Source organism: Protopterus annectens, chromosome 3.part0, assembly GCF_019279795.1.
Source record: "Protopterus annectens isolate FY-2018-M chromosome 3.part0, PAN1.0, whole genome shotgun sequence".
Lineage (NCBI taxonomy): Eukaryota > Metazoa > Chordata > Ceratodontiformes > Protopteridae > Protopterus > Protopterus annectens.
In genome coordinates this window covers 872534167-872552486 of record NC_056731.1, presented here as the reverse complement: position 1 = coordinate 872552486, position 18320 = coordinate 872534167, and positions in this window count along the sequence as shown.

Below are 18320 nucleotides of genomic sequence, written 5' to 3'. Positions count from 1 at the left end.
TGGAGTTCTTGTTCGGGGGTCTGTGCATTTCTGATGGGTGCCATCAGCCACGGCTCCAGTGCATATCCAGCATCCCCCACTAGGTCACTGTGTGGGATGTCCCCATTGGCAAATCTCTGATACAGCTGCATCAAATGCCAGATGTGGGAATCGTGATAGCTTCCAGGGCAGCCAGCACACATGTTCATTATTATGCCCTGGGCATCGCACACGACCTGGCACTTGATGGAGGGGAAGCCCATGTGGTTGATGTAGACCCTACCCCACTCCCCAGGTGGTGCTTTGATGCATATGTGCGTGCAGTCTATAGCACCCACTACCTCAGGGTAGTCTGCTATTTGGTGGAACAGTTGCATATTGCTGGCCATCGCCTCATGGGTGTTGGGGAAATATACGTGCTCACAGACATGTGCTGACATGGCATCCAGGAACTGGTGGAGTACACTAGATGCTGATGCCTGTGGGGTCCCCATCATATCCCCACTTGGCCTTTGGAAGGTACCTGTAGCTAGTATTCGTAGGCCTACACATACCTTGGTATCCACTGCAGAATGATATCCAGCTCATGTGCAAGGCCATTGCCAGCCAAGGCCAGTAGAAATGTACATATGGAACATGGCAGCCCAGCTCTTTGCTATACAAAAGCAGTACCTGTCCTCGTCAGTTGTACATGCACATTAATGGTGCTCTTCATGACTTGCAGTGCACAGTACAATCACAAGTAAGTGGTTGGGAAACCCTTGATAGGCATATATGAGGTGTGTTTATCTATTTTTTAACCAGATTACAGCCTGGAATTGGGAGTTTTTTTAACAAAAATTATAAAGGGAGGCAAGCAGAGAGTAGAACAAAAGGTGAGCAACTGAGGCATGAGTAGGACTAAGGCAGGGAATGTAGGGTAATTTTTGTGGACATAGTTCATACAACTAATTAAACATTTACAGATAAGCTCCATGATATTTCCAATTGGCTTGTCACAATGTTACAAAAATGAAAAGACATAATTCAATACAGAAATTTCAACATTTACATAAAGTGAATATTTTTGTTATAAACTCAATTGTAGGTTTATATATAGCTACTAGCCATTAGTAGGTTAGGAAAATATTATGCATGGAGAGGGAAATAGTATAATTGTGACTGGAGAGTATAGTACAATAGATATTATAGAGAAAATTAGTTTTTGGTAGGGGGGGATTGTTTTGGATGGGATGAATTAATAGTAGAGGTAGTTGGATGAGTCAGTGCAAGGCGGAACATACGTGAAGGATACATCAAACAAATAGAGGAAAGACAATATTAAGGAGAGTATTGAACAAACAACAGGTGTGGTCATGGACACAAAATGGAGAGGAACCTTCGGCTGGGAGATAGGATGGGGTGTCTGCAGATGCTACTTTGCCAGCTGCAACTTACTGAGAGATTACATGCCACCCTGAGTATCATCATCACTTGGCCTTGTCTCAGATGGAAGAGACAATACTGGAATGGCACATGACTCGATACATTGCTGGAGGAGGGTTTCCATAACTGCCACTTCAGGCAATAACCTTGTGTCACTAATTTTCCCCACAACGTCGTAATAGCTGCTGATCAGGGACAAAGGTATCACCTCCACTGTCACTGCTAATGATGGGCAGAACTGTCCCAGTATCTGGTGCAGGTCTACCTGAAATGTGTTGGGAGGAGATGCAGTTAAGGTGGAGGTGTGAAAGTGAATATGGCAGTCTGGGACCCAAATATGCTGGGTGCTTCTGGTGGCAGTAGTGGTGGTGGTGCTGCAGTTGCCAGCTTTTGGGGACAACAGGCTTTGCCAGAGGGATGGGTGCAGATTGTGATGCTACTGCATATAATTGTAAAATAAATGGTAAAGCAAAACAATAAACACAATAAATGTATGTAACAGAAAGGATAGTAACAGAGAGGGTGAGAGAAATATCAGTACAAATACAATAAAAAAACTGAAGCTTGATATGAAAAGCTACTTGGACAAATCAACAGGGGTCTATAGTCCAAGAAGCAGTGATGAGGTTTAAGATAAATGTACCTGCACAAAGAAACCATGCTGCTCACTCATAGGTTATAAGACAAAGAAAAAACTATATTGACAAAGATGTCCACCCAACCAAAAATGCACTCTGGTCTCCCCTTCTGTAGCTGCTCATTCACTTCAATTTATTTCAGGGCTACAAAAATAAAAAGACCACTGTGTAATATTTGTAGATAGCACACAATACCAGGTTATATGTGTAGCTAATCTATACTATATTCTATAATGGTGACAGCACTGTAGCTCCAGTAGCACAGAGGACAGTCTAGGGTGTACTATTTCAGATGTCAGTCTTATACTGTGGCCCATTAATAGCCCTCCTGCAGGAATCTCTGGCTGTAATCCTTATGGAAGAGGTCCATAAATATTATGGTCTCCTAAGTGAAAAATGGCAGAAAACTAGTGCTCATATCAAGACTTGTCTGTCCCTTCTTCTGGATACTACCAGGCATCAACAGGCATCTCATTTGCATGACAAATTTTGGCCTAGGGCAATATAAATACTGTATTATAATGTTTCACAATGGCACTTTAAGGTATCTTGTGTATGCTGGTAAGAAAGGAAGCACTACAGTGAATTCTTGTAAGTAAGGTTATATGTGTAATTACAGACCCTCCAAAGGCATGGCCTGCACAGTGCTGCCCACAAGGACCTAGGCATGTGTGTAGCAGTACAATACAGCACAGTGTTTAGCAGGTTTTCTCACTGTGCAAATTGAGCAATTCAGAAACAACAATCATTTGTGCTCTAATTAGCATAATCATCACACCCAACCTGAACATTTGCTTGAGGGTAAACGGAGAGAACCATCTCAATACAGAACAACTCAATGAGCAGCAAGTGCTGATCCTGCCACATCTACATCTGTTATAAATGCCTGCATTTAAGTGCGATTGCTGTTGTTAACCATAATTTAACATATGTTGAACAATACCGTTAAATGTTTTTTGGGGGGGTGTATTGAGCAGGGTATTGCAATGGTTAAGCAATCCCTAACATTCCTAATGCGTTTCTTTTGTCTGAATATAAGAATTCAGCCAGGTTCAAATATTTTATGGACATAGTTCCATTGCATGATATTCATACATTTCTGTATCACTCTGCCATCTTGTTTTGCCTCATTAGCATACTGGAGATGCTAATTTTAACAATGTCATTTATTATCATGTCATTATACAGCAATTAGTGTACATTGTTCCTAAATGTGCTGTTTGGCCTGACCACTTCACAGAGCTTGATTTTCTGAATTGCACACACCCTGAATGTGGCTGGTGATTACACAAACCTGCTTAATGGCAATATTTTCGGAATCTAGCCCAAAGTTCTATGACCCAAATGCTAATCTCACCTCACACACTGAAATAACCACTCAAACTAGCCATCAGCACAGTAGATTTCAATGCAAACAATAATACAAAAAAAATATATATATATATGTATATAGAGAGAGAGAGAGAGAGACTAATTCACTTTCAAACCTCAAAATAGTGAAATTGTCAAATTTCATTATCGTGAGACAAAACTATCGTAAGTTAAAAGCACAAATCACAGAAATTATATCAGGCAAGTAAACACTTGCTCAAAACTACAAACAACATACCATACTATTGTAAACCCACCTATGTGGGGGCTGTGCCTCCACCTCCCTAACAATATATACCAACTCCAAGTTCACTCTACAGTGGGGAAAAGGGCATTTCTCCCCACATTGGACAAGTGTTTACTTGTCCTGTGATAAATTCATAAATTCCATAGTTTGTGCTTTTGACTTTTGATATTTTCGTCTTGAGATACTGCAATTTGACAATCTCAGAATTTTGAAATTTGAAAGTGAAACTATCTATATATATATATATATATATATATATATATATATATATATATATATATATATCCCTTTTCCCCTTTTTTACACATAGCATTTGGATGACACTTCCATCAGTGACAATCATCTAGAATGAAAGTTCACAACCTCAGGTAGTTAGACATGCTGTGATTGTTCTTCCATACCACACACATGTATGCACACTCATACCTATGGCCAGTTTAAAGAATCCAGTCCAGCTACTGCATGTCTTTGGAGTGTGAGAGGAGACTGCAGCACCTGGAGAAAACTCATGTGAACCCAGGGAGGAAATGCAATCTCTGCAAAGAAGGTACCCCAGCCAGGAATCAAAACAGAGAATCTCTTGCTGTGAGACAAAAAAGTCTGCGCCACTGTGCGGCCCCCATACACACACGCATATTTATGTACATAATTTTGTTTTAAGGTTTCTGCATGTGTTGAGATTGATGGTCTGCACATGTCAAGTAGCATGTCGACCATTTGTTGTCTCTATCATTGACATCAATATAAATGCTATTCAGTAAAGGTAAGTAAATTTATATATATAAATATATATATATATATATATATATATATATATATATATATATATATATATATACACACAAAAATGTGCTCCAATCGCCATGAAATTAGGAGCATTTAGAGACTAAGGAAACAAAAACTAGTGAACCGTACGCAGTTTCATCTTTATTCCTTAAAAATACTTCATCAGTCGGTTAAACTTCCATTCCAACCTTAAATACTCTTCTTTCAGTGACATCATCACTATAAAAAGTATTTAAAGAACATTTAATAAAACATTAAAAACTTTAAATAAGCATTTAAAACACTCAAATTCAAACAGTAAACAAATAGTTACTAAATGTGCATGTAATTATGTTTATACCTTAACCTTTCATTTTTAATTCAGGTTTAATACTAATTCTTTCAACAAATTTTTTCAACCCAGGTTGAATATGTGCACCAAGTTTAATCAGCCTTCTAATTTTTCTTAAGTTTAATTTATTTTCCAAATACTCTTTTCCACTAAGCCCTATCTCCAAAATAAAAAAAAATAAATATTTTCCATTCTTTATATGTTCCTCTCTCTTTGAGGTTAACAATTGTAAAGTTGCCCCCTGAAAAAAAGAACTTCAAAGGCAAAGAGAGATTTTTGATATTTGCTTCTCTCCTGTATTTTCAGTATTTGTTTCTGTATGCATTTCTGTAGGGAGCCACCCCCCACTACAATACTGAGGCTATTAAATATACATTTACAGTACTTACAGAACCCACATAAGTAGGTTCCTTTATTTTCTTCACATCTTAAACTTACTTTAATAATCAGTTCTAACAAAGTCTTCATATTCTTCCACTTTTATATGAACATATCATCCCAAAAAGTTTCCCTATACCATTTGATTTGCTTTTAAAATATCCCAGTGTGAAGATATAATCTTCTTATTAAACTTTCTTTCATTATAAAAAACACTTTGCGCTTAACCACTGACTTATATTTAATTTATTTTTTCTGTCATTAAAGTAATCATATGTTCTGGATATTCACCATTTAGGTAATATATGTCTAATATTCCCATGCTTTTACAATAATTTCAACATCTAATATTTTTAGTCTGGAAGACCTAATGAAACAACTCGATAATATTCCTTTCAAGCCATATAAAGTGAGCACTAGTAAAGTATAAACAACTATTACCTGCAACCTTCTTTCTAAAACTTTGCCCAGATTTCTTTATTTCCAATATCCTTAAATAATTATATGTCTAAAATTTTAGTCTTCTCTTTATTTTGCTTGACCCTTAAAAGGTCAGTTATTCTTCTATATAGTCTAAAAGTTCTTATTAAACTTTTTATGAACTTGTCCATATTAAGAAAATATCATCAATAAACTGATAACACTTCTTAATGTTATACTTAAAATGGAATCCATGTTAACCCTTTTCCCAATCTGCCATAACTGAGTTTGCATAACTGTAAACCATCAAAATTAAAAATAATAATTATTTAAAATAATTTCCAACAAATGAATTATCAAATCAATTTTAACTTGATTTAAAGTAATTTTTGCTCTCACCTTTTTCCCCAAACAAAACAAACCTTCCTCACGAGGAATAATAAAATAAAGAGATTTAACTTCAATAGTCAGAAAACCATCATCTTCTTTAAAAAATATTTTTTTAGTCTTAAACAAAATCAAACATATCTCGAATGAAGGAATCCAAATTCATCATAATCAGGTGTAAGTAATACTTTGCTAGCATTGCTAATTGTTCAGTTTTTTGATTTAGTAGCACTTAGAATTGTTAGAAAATAAAGGACTTCCCCACCTATTATACTTTCATAATCCCAGTAGGTCTTTCAAATGTTAAAAAAACTAATAATCTATCACTCACTCCTGCCTCCAACAAATAAATCCACTAAAGCAATTTTAAAATTAGGTATTAAATCATTTAAACAGTTCAAAAACTGGCAATTAATAGTTTCAGTATCATTATTAATTTCCATCATTACTATTGCACCCCCTTATTTTCTTTCATAAATCTTAAAACAATTTTCTTTATTAATAAAAAGTACTGTTCTTGATCACTCAAATTATAAAATGTATTTTATTATTGCATGCCTTATTTCTATTTCACATGTATTTGCATTACACATGTTTGATTAATAGCAGGACAAGATAAAGTGCTTGGTTTCCTTAACTTTTCTTTATTAATATTCATATCAAATGCACTTTTCATAAAAATATTTACATTTAACTGTCTAAAAATATTTTTAAAGCAATGACTGTATATGTTATTTCCACTCTTTTGCTTGGTTTATAACACAGGTCCTGACTCAAAAGTCTATATTCATCATCAGTAAAATATCTGTTAGTAAAGTTAATTGGAACAGTACTTATCAGTTACCTCACATGATTGTGAAGGTAATAACTTACATCTGGTTGTTGATACAAATTCTCCTCATATTTTATCATTTCTGTTGATGGTATTCAATTCCCATTCATATGCAGTCTGTTCATTGGCAGTAGTCTTCATCCTTCTCTCTCTCTCTCTCTCTCTGACTGAATGTGCATACGGATAAAGGTATACTAACTACAGCTTAAAAATGCCATCTCATTATAAATCAAATCACAGACAATTCAAAATGTTACAAAAAATCCAAAATATAACAGAAAGATGCCAAGAGACATATCTGAAAAGTTACAAGGATCTTGTTTTGTTTGGAGTCATAGTGGATTCAGAGAATCAGAGAATAGTAAGACAATATTTTCTTTTTAATGTTAAATAACACACTGTAAATAAAATGCTCATAAAACAATGAAACAGTGTCTCCAGTATATTCATATACTATACCATAATACTATAATATCTATATATCTATTTATACACCTACAGCACATTGTGTATATTTAAAAGCAGATTACAATACATTGTGCATGCTTTTTAATTTATTTTTATACTATTACCTTATCTTTTAGTGACTTTTCACTTTTGTACCATTTTCAACAAAACACCATTTCTGTCATTGTACTTCTTTATGAAGATACCTCATCACATAGTGATATGAGGTTACTTCATAGGGACTTTTTGCACTGCTTTATTGTGTTTTCTGTAATATTTTGGATTACTTTTGAAACATTTTGAATTGTCTCTCAGTGATATGTAAATTTCTCCCTCTCTTGTTCTCTTTCTGTCTGTCTCACACTCTATTTTTCTCTACTCAGGCTATGGACCAGCTTGTGTCTCTTAACAACAGAATAAAATCCCCAAAGTCAGTACTGCTGGGAACTTCAGGAAACAAATCTACCAGAGAAAGCTTAATTTAAAAAGTTTAAGTGAGCCACACAATAAAAAATAGCCTGAGGTTCCCAGCAGTACTGACTTTGATTTTATTGGGCTGTTCTATCTCTTTCAGTGATAGAGAGTTTTTAGTGCTGGTTTTGTCCTTCTATCTGGCTCATGCAGTCTCTTAACAGCCCACTCTACTGTGGTTCTTCCTAATTATTCACACTCAATTGGCAGGCAATCAACTAATTTCTACTGATTCTGTAACAGTTCCTTTTATAGGAAGGGGGTCAAAACTCCTCCATTTGGAGCAGGTGTAGAACATTTCCTAGGATACATTAGAACTACAACTCCACAGCCTTCACAAAGATTGCTGTGAGGTACTGTACCACATGATCCTCCAAGCTTAGACCCATGGGAATGAGCACTTTGCATCATCCAGATTCCACCTCAGTTGCCCCATGAAGAAAGTGGTACAGGGTTCACTTTCTTCAGTCCTCTATGCTAGCTGTGATATGTCCTGGCAATATGCCTTCTCTGGAAATAAATATAGCAATTTGATGGCCTTATGCCATACACAGTCTATTGTTGCATAGGCTCTACTTTTAGGCTAATATCGTTGAATCTGGTTATGTTTTTGTGGCTGATTTCCACTTTCTACAAGATGGCATGAAATAAATAACAGACCATGGCTATTTGTGACATTCTGTGCAGTCACACTTTTGACTTCTGTTTGTTTCTTCAGTTTCAGATTCTACAGCTGTTTGGTTTGTGGTCCCCAACAGGTGTACTAGACTGGCCTTCAATATATTCCTGCTCAGTGATCTCTATGGTTTCCAAACTCTGAGTATCTGCTTTTTTCTATATATATTAGTTACCAAACTATAATCCATTTGCAGTTATTTTTTATTTTTATTTTTTATTTTATTTTTTTTTATTTTTTAAAAGTAGTATCACTTTCTTCCATAATCTCAGCTTGAAAAGTAAGGCTTAATACACATGATTTTAATTTACTCTGTTTCTTCCAAAGATTTGGTTTGCATTTTATTTTCAACCTCCAGATTATTCTGTAAGTGGACAGTTTATAAACAGTATTATATTATTCATTTGGTATGCAACACAACTTACTCCCGTCTTCCTTCAGCATATCAATAAAGCTTTCTTTCATTTGGCATTTTCCTTCAGCTCAAGAATGCATTCTTTAAGGGCATTCAAGTAATAGTTATTGCATATTTTATTTATTTGCATTATAGGCTTTTTTAGTTCCTCACTAATCAGTGCTGTTTACTTTCATTTGCACTTTCAGTTTTCTTTTGTTGTATCGGCTGGGTCATGTTATTGCTATTATGGGCATGAATGTGTGTATAGTTCTTAACTTCAGTGTCTTGGAGTAGTATATTTAGTAACTCATTAATCAGCTTGCATATTTAGATATTTTCCTTTTAGGCCAAATAAGGCACTACTAAATGTCTGTAGCTGCTGCCACAGTTTTTTTTCCATTTCACTCTGTTTCACATGATGCTTGCTTCAGTCTGAAATTGACTTTTATTTTGTCTTCTAAGTTTCAGTGCCAGGTCACATGACTGTTCTTCCTTTTAGTTTGTAATATTACTTGACTTAATACTTTTATACTTGCTTTTCTTTTATTGTTTCCATGTGCACAAAAAGTTCACGGAATATTTTAAACAAGTCTAGCATTTCTCTGCCTGCTTTATTTTTGCTTGGTCTTTAACCGGTCAGAGTCAGCCAACTACCCCATAAAACTTTCTGTTGTTTTTTTTTTTTTTTTTCTGTACCAGAAACCACCTGTTCCAATATGGCTACTCATTCTTTCTGGAAAAAAATAGTGCACCCTGGCTGGTTTAGAACTTCTACATTCTCAGATAATGCTAAAACATTACTTACTGCAGTTATACTGCACTGACAACAAATATCATTTAGTTTTCTTTGCCCTTGGTTAGTCTTTTATTGCACAAGTATATTTCTTGCAACAAGCTCCAGTGCCTTGTCTGCATGCCCATTTTTTTACAACACATTCAAGAAATAAGATTTACCTTTCACCATCACTGGATCCAAAATGCTTTGAATCTTTGCAGCCTGGTTTGTCACTTTCAGTTAAAATTTTACTTTGCATATCTACAGGAAAAAACAATGTATTTTGGCTTCTCTCCTTAGGGGGTCACCACAGCAGATCATCTGTCTGCAGACTAATTGGCAGTGTAGTTTTTACGGTATCGAGTTGCCAGCCCAGTGAATAACCTTCACAGAAGGCACACACACAGACAGACGTACCTACCTGCATGTCTTTAAAACTTACTCAACTACAGGGAAGACATGCAGACTCCACACAGAAGGTGGTCTAGCTGAGAATCGAACCAGAGTACTGGACTATAAAATATCCACTTGCTACTGTCTTCCAGTGAAACACTGACGCAAAGCATTTTTGTTCTGCTGTATCACAGCACTATTTGTATCCAGAGTTGGTTGGCCAACACCACTTTATTTTGTGAACCCATGTTGCCATCCCTCAGCAGTTTAACATTTGTTCAATTTCCATGATAGCAGCATTGGTCATGTTTTGCTTATTGCCTCTTTTGCCTATTATTTGCAGTGTAGGTAATTCACAACCAATTTCACCAGCTTTGAATACAATTTTCTATCTTGTTACTTTACAGAGCAGTGAACCCTTTTTACAACCCCATTCAGTTTACCTTTAGAATCAATACCATTTTCTAGTTTTCCACAAAAGTTTGTCCTGTCAGGGGGTTCTATTTTTTTTAAAGATACATATTTTTTTTGTTTTACTCTCTTGTTCCTGTCATAGGGTTTTACATTTAGACTTGACTCTATATTCCCAATTTAGTTGCATAAAATGCTGATAGTGGTTTGATAAAGTCATTTTTCATCCACCTCTTTTATTGCATAACTTTGCTATAACACCAGCAACTGTTTCCTTTTCCAAGTCAGCATTTAACTGCCATGAAGATCTACTTATGTTGTTGGAGCAAGCCTCCATAAGGGCTCAGAACAAATATTTCTGTAAGTAGTCCAGCTCTTTCATGTTTATAATTCATAACTCTTATGCATCATGGTTCTTAATACTTTTTGACAGCACCTAGCATGATCCAGAGTTGTATAAAGGTATATACTTGACAAAGAAACCCCCTAGGGAAGTTCAGCTCTGTATGATGCTCTCCCACTTCTCAGTATATTTCACACAAGGCACACTTATTTGCTTTTTCACAACAACCAGGGTTTACATTGAGTTTTCAGTAATTGACACCAAACAATAAAGAGTAGCAAGAACAACAGCAGAAGAAAATGCGTGCTGGTCACTCATTTTAAAGAATTTTGCAATATTTGGACATGGAAGTGTAGAATGCCTCATAGTCATAAAGGTAACTTTCTTCACTGTAGAAAATCTTTAGCTTTGTCAATACTTTCTATATTGCATCTCCTAATTTGACTACAGTATTCTATGAATCTCTGAACTGAATTCAGAATTTTTCTATATGTTCTATTTTCATAATCAAAAAGCTTTGTTTCAAAAATGTTGGACCTTGTTTTATGGTGGAAAGTTCTTCATTAAGTGCATATTATTAGAATTTAATGGCTTCTTCTGTAGAAGAAAGCTCCTTTAGTTCTACAGAATGTTATGGTTGTTGTTGCAATTCATTTAAATGTTCAGCTTTTATTAATAATATATTCAATTATCTGTACATAGAGGTTTGTTAATATATACAAGGCAAGACGCAAGTGAAGTAGTGGTAAATGTACAGACACTTGGGTTTCCTCTTGTTTTGTTTGGTGGAACTGTGGTTTTATGTGATCTGCAATGACTCTGTTTTGTAGATAACTGATTAATCAGTATAATGATTTTCTGATCCATTCTATATAAAACTAACTTTATATAAAATTAACTCAATATGCCACTTATCAGAGCTGACTTACTCAAAGGAATTAGACAAATCCACAAACACTGCTACAGTCATTTCTCATTATCTGTGATCTCCCAAAATTAAACTGGTAAATGGCAACACTACTTGTGTTGTACTGTAGACTTCATAAAAGCCATGTTTCTATTTATTTAGTAGGCCATAACCTTTGGTATAGGCTTTTACTAGTGATGTAAATATCTTCTTCAGTGCCTTGGAAAGAAAAAGAAGAAGTGAAATTGTCTTGTTTGACCCAATACACAATGAATGTCTTGCCTGTGTAAAGACGTGATGCTCTTTTCCAAAGTTCAGGATAGACACCTGTTGTTAAACAGACAGTGAAACATATTGCACTGGTCTGCTATGAAAGTATTCCAAACTTGTATGAACATAGAGCACAAACTACCTACTGCTAGTTGGCCAAATAAAATCATCTTTTTCTCATCCATATAAATTTGTTGTAAAGCCTAATATATTTTCAGCAGCACTTTCTGTAGAATTATTAGTAGAAGGGAAAGATATTTAAACTTATTGAACAAAGCAATGTGGAAAATGATTTGTAATTGTCTGCAGTGTACAAGAACCTTCACCATTGCTTTGTAAGGAAATATTAAGATTTTGTTTAATTTTGACAATTAAACATTTGTTCTCTGGCCAGAAATATATTTTATCACCCCCAAAAGTAATCTGTTTCTGCTTCATAAAGTTGGCTGTATTTTTGTTATCAGTTTGCCCTGATTTCTAATGTTGCAGTATTTCTTGCAGTCTTCCTTACATTGCTCTGTTTGCATTTTTCCAAACAAGCTTCTGGTTGTAAAGGCTTATTTACTTTCACATTAACCATGATTCTCCAGTGCTTTTGGACCTTGCTGATTTGTCTAGTTAAAATGATATGTTTAAAGAACCCTGCTATATCACCATAGTGTCCTTACATGGTTCTATTTTACCCAGCATTTTTTTACATTGAACACAACTGCCCTTCAGGGAAGACAAAGTTCTTGTGCCCCACTGCTAATTTGGTAGTAGCAGAGATCAGTTCTATAAAATAGCTTTGGGATGTAGTTATTCTGCATTTATTATTTAGTCTAGCTTGCCTGTTTGTATAATTAGCAAAACAATCACAGTTGCAAATAATACAAATGCATGCTTTGAGTCATATGCACCGGATAAGTAACTACTGAGTCAGGAAAAAAGCATATGATTTTATTATAACACTATACGACACAACAGTACCATAATGTACCGCACAAATATTAGATTACATAACTTTCAAATATACTTGCAATTTGTTAATAGTCCATGTTTAACAAACACATTTGTTGAAAGTAGTGGAGAGACAAAAATAATGGAGGACAAAGCCAAAACCGAGGACAGAACTTAAATATTGCTTTTAGAAACTTAGAATTTTCTAGAATAACAGGTTTTGCATTAGTATACATTCATATCTGGCCTTAGGCATAAGCCAACTAGGTGACCGCCTAGGGCGCAACTCTAGCAGGGGTGCTTTTCTAGTATTTATTTGGTGTAGGTAGACCAAGATGGGGGCACTGGATGGTGTGGTGGGGGCACCATGGAGCCCTTTTGCCTAGGGCACCAGTTGACCTAAGGCCACTCCTGTATACATTTTCTGAAGAATATGAAGTCTGGAAACTCAAATGTCTTTCATGATTTAGGGACTGCAATCCTCAATGGTTTGCCAGGAAACCACACATTTCAAAAGGAACAGACCAAAAATATTAGGAAAAAATCCATACATTCTGCAAAAGTCTGCACACTTCAGAGGTATGCTGTCTGGGCTGATGCAAATCCATATGTGCAAAACAATGTTGACAATCACTGTGGCCATGTATTTTTTATGTCCTGTCATCCACAATATTAGAGGAGGGTAACTAACAGCTGTCAAATAAGAATTCACAGACCACACTTTAGCTGATCCCACGTCCTTAAAGTCACAAGCTCCAAACTGTTCATACATAAATTAGTTCCACAATGAGATTGCAGTCACATTAAGTATTTTTCACCTTTACAAGCTGTTTTTCTTTTCCCTGCAGTTGTATAACCATGATATCATATAAATAAATAAGAGGGGAGTGCTGGGTAATACATTCTACATGGGGATTGCCCTCTGGAAAAAAAATGTTTTCATGAGGCTACCACCAGCAGCTTCAACCAGTGTGTGCTTTGGTGAGATTAACTTGTTAATTTTGCTGTCAGCTATATTATCTGTTCAAGTATACTCACCCTGGCACTCACTGAGATGCTCCAACCTCCTTCTGTGCAGCTGCTCATTGTCTATAATTTGTTCAGGGGCTGTGAGGAAACAAATGGGAGTGCACTAAACATTTGCAGTTTACATGAGTAGATAAGCAACGGATTACTCACAGTACATAGATGTTGGTCATTCTCTCACCTCAGTCTCCTATCAGTCCAGGAGGCTATCAATTCTTCTTTCTAAGCCACTGTAATGGTGGTGGCATTGTTCACCATTGCAGGGTGTGCCAGACACATGCATGAGGTCCTGTGTCAAGCTGATTCAGGCTTCTACATTATAATTCAGCCCTTAATAATCCTCTTCAAGGTGCCTGGCCCTATTGTACTGATGCAAGATATGGAGGACAATTTTCTTTTCCTCAGCACACCACTTTTTTGCTCTAAACTATCCCTTACTTGCCATACTAGTAGCTGTATAATTAGGCAGAGATAAATGATTGAAAATTCGTGATCATAATCATTTTTGTATTTGGTAACTGTCATATAATTGGGTGAGGGCAGGTCATTTGTGCAACCTATGTTGGAAAAGCCCATTATAAGTAGTGCATGACAGTATACAAACATGGCAGTTTGAGATGTGAAACATGGCAACCCTGCTTCCTTGAATATAGTGGTAGTGAACTATGCATTACACTGACTCCACACTAAGAATGTGTTGTGTGTAATTACAGATATCCCCCTAGAGGCAAGAGCTAAACTGCACATGTGCATTGCTGCCTGCAGATGTCCAGGAGTGTGCACAATGCTGTGGGGAAGGTAGCATAAAGTTTATGCAGTGTCCACAATGTGAAAAGTGAGTGATTCAGTAATATGTGTGTGTTGCGCTCTAACTTGCATAATCATCATGCCCAGACACCTGAACTGGATTGATATAAATGTGAGGGAGCACAGAGTCTTATTGCACTAGGGAGGAAGCTGTGTAGCAGTGGAATCATAACTAATCTCAGCAATTCCATGAAATGTAACACCTGCTTAACCTCAAACAATGTTTCTTCAGCTGAACATATACTAGTCTTTGATAGTTGCTTTGTTATCCAGCATCCTTTAAAGATGTACCAATACTTTCAAGGAGTTATAACAACAGATAAATGAGAAAAGTAAATAAAGTATATTTAGTTGCTGTACAGAAGGACTGTGAATCTTGAAGGGGAAACATACCCTTATGGACTTCCTCAGATCCCCTATGCAAATCAGTCAGCCTGGGGTTGTGGTGTCTGTCTGTTAAGCAAACTGGCCATTGTAATTTTTATTAGTCCAGGACATTTGCCAAAGATTTATCACAATGCCAGTACATATTGATGGTATCCTGGGGAGTTGCAGTAGTACAACTGCTATACCGGAGTACATCCGTAAGTTACTGTGATGTGACTTATATTTTGATACACAACCTGTTTAGACTTATGGGCATGTCAGATCACAAACACAGCATGATTTATGTGCTTGTGGAGCTGTTTAAAGGGGCTTTGTAGGCTACATATGATTATGATGATAATACCAGTGTTTTCCACACCTGCAGATCAATGTCTATGTGACCATCTGCAAAAGAACATACTAAAGGGTCTACAGACAAAAGCACAAGAAGGGTCTGGCTCCCAGACGTTGAGAATGAGGATCTTAGTCATGGCCTCTGTCTCCATGGCCAACAGCTCTTTTGCTTGGATAAAGCTAACCAGACTTACAATGACCCTCACTGTAAAGGACTCCTTATTGAAATGTCAGCACTTGAAATGATATGTGCTGTTAAGCCAAAAAAATGACCAAAAATAAGTTTGTTCTTTTGGCCATTCAGTCTCAGCATTTTGGGGAGATGCTCTAGTGGGTCCTGACATTTCAAACGGTTATCCCTGGGAAGACATGCTTGTGGCTATAAATGCAGTTGGTAGCCAGGACTACCCATATGCTGGTCCAATGATACTATTCATGTCACACAACAACAGGTTGCTCAACTGAAATGGGAAAGTATGTCGACAGTTGGATGGCCATCAGTTATACCACCTTTAATAGAGATGGAGGGATTTCTGATGTCCCTCAGGAACAATGACACCTCCAATAGCTCATATATTGTAGTGTTGTAGTGTTGGATGTTGGGACAGAGGTTCATCTTGCACCAAGAATATCTACAGAAGATGCCCCAGGGGTGTTAGCTATTTCTCTTAAGCACCACATGTAGATCTTCCCTAACCAATTTTCTTTGAAGTAGTTGTTAATATTGTCTGTTTGGGTTATGTAGGTACATTAAGGATTGTACCAGCACAACACCACAACCATCTGCTCAAAATATTATATTTACCCATGTGGAATTGGTGAGATACTACTACAACATCTCATTTACTAGTATATGCCTGGTCAAGGGCTTTACTTACTCAGTTTGTTGCACCTTGCTGTGTCCATGGCTTTATCCAGCACCACCACTGTGAAACTGCCACTGCCTGAGGTCAGAGTGTCTGATGCCTCTATGGCTGATACCAGGCATGACCTGACAGAGTCAAAGGATACAATGTCTGTGTGCTGGACACAGGAAATGTGCCACCCCATCCCTTACACATTCCATGGATATAGCCTCTATTCGTGCAGTCACCCAAAAAGCATCCACCACACAGGGAGACAGGTTACTGAGGACACCATCTTTCAGGAATGTGCAACACCCTATTCTAGACACATATCTTGATTAGCTGGCAGCTCCTTTTAACAGAGGGAGATCCACAAGGAAATGAGGACTAGTTCTCAATAGAGGCATGGTTACTGCCCTTCACCTGAACTAGGTTTGTCACTGGTTACAACCCAGCAAATGTCCAGGGCCATTATGGAGATGCAGAGTAGTACCACCACAGACATTGCAGAGATGGTCAGGATAATGCAGAGTGTGCATGTTGACCTCTGGAAATGCATTTCCTGCAGGTGTGACTGTTTTAGCAGTCTAAATAACTTAATAGAATGTGTCTGTCCTCTTGAGGGCACCTGCCATAAATGAGGCACCATTCACAATACCATTCCAGAGGTACATCTATGGATGGTGGTTATTGCATCCATGATGATGTAAACCACATTCACACAATGATAGCACATCTACTGCTACAGGAGAGGACATCCCCAGAGACATGGCAGCTGTGGCAGTGACATGTTTGGTTATGGACGTTGATCACAATAACACAGTATACCAGCATCTAGACAGATGCTTGGGGCACCCACTACTACTCTTGTTAAAAGATACACACATGGGTCATTGTGTGCATGGGAAGTTTAGCCCTCTACCATGTTATGTTGTGGACCTGTCCACAAGATTGGCATGCAGTGACTGTGCCACTGGTCATAGTACACCACCCACATATCCACACACACACACACACACACACACACACACACACACACACACACACACACACACACACACACACACACTTGCATGAGCACACACGCACACACTTTCTAACACAGTGGGCCTTTGAAGCAACTTTCCTATGAAGCCCTCTCTCTCCTTAATTCCAGCTTATATACAAACCTACACTCCTTCTCCTATTTCTTCTCCACACTCACACTTCTCACTATCCCCATCTGTGCAGAAGACAATGATGATAACTGTGACCTGCCCTTTGTGCATTGCTACTTAGATTGCTATGTCTGATATACTGTGTGGCCACCTTATGCATGGATGAGGCACAGCCTTGTGTTGATTAACATGCATCAGTTTTACTGTACTATCACTTCATTAATAAGTTTTCCTAGGGGTCAAAGATATGTGCGATATACTGCCTCTTTGCCAGCATCATCTAGCATAGTCATCCCATGCATCTACCTCCTCCAGTGAAGCCTCCATCTCTACTACCTGGTGTTCTGCATTGTCTGGCTCCTGCAACTGGGTCCCTTGCTGCACCTGTATCATATTATGTAAGAATGCACATACTGTAACTATTTTTGCAAAAGTGATTAATTCAGATAGTGAAAGCATGCCTTCAGCTGACAGAATGCATATTCAATTGTTTCTGGTATGTGAATGTGCAGAACTGTACCCCTGCCCAGTTTCATTTAGGGAATGCCTAATAGGTGATGATAATGATGATGACCCAACATCATCAATAAGATTGCCCTGGAGAAATCACCCCTTGAAAAACATGGATACAGGTCACAAGTGTACCATATGTGGGAGTTGTGGAAACTGCCTGGGTGGCATGCAAATACATTGTAAATGATATTCTGAACATTACAGACCACTTAGAAGTTGACAGAGTGATACCCTTTACAGTTCACATACCACCATCCCAGTTCCCCAGGAAAGGGCTTAGTTTCAATATGAGTGCAGTCTTTGGCTGCCAGAACCTTGAGGAAATGTGCTAAATCAGAGGAATCACACACAGTTTTGGCTTTCCTGTCTGTGGTACATGTAAACCACAAATGTTCCCCCATATATTACAGTATGGCATTGAGGAACTGA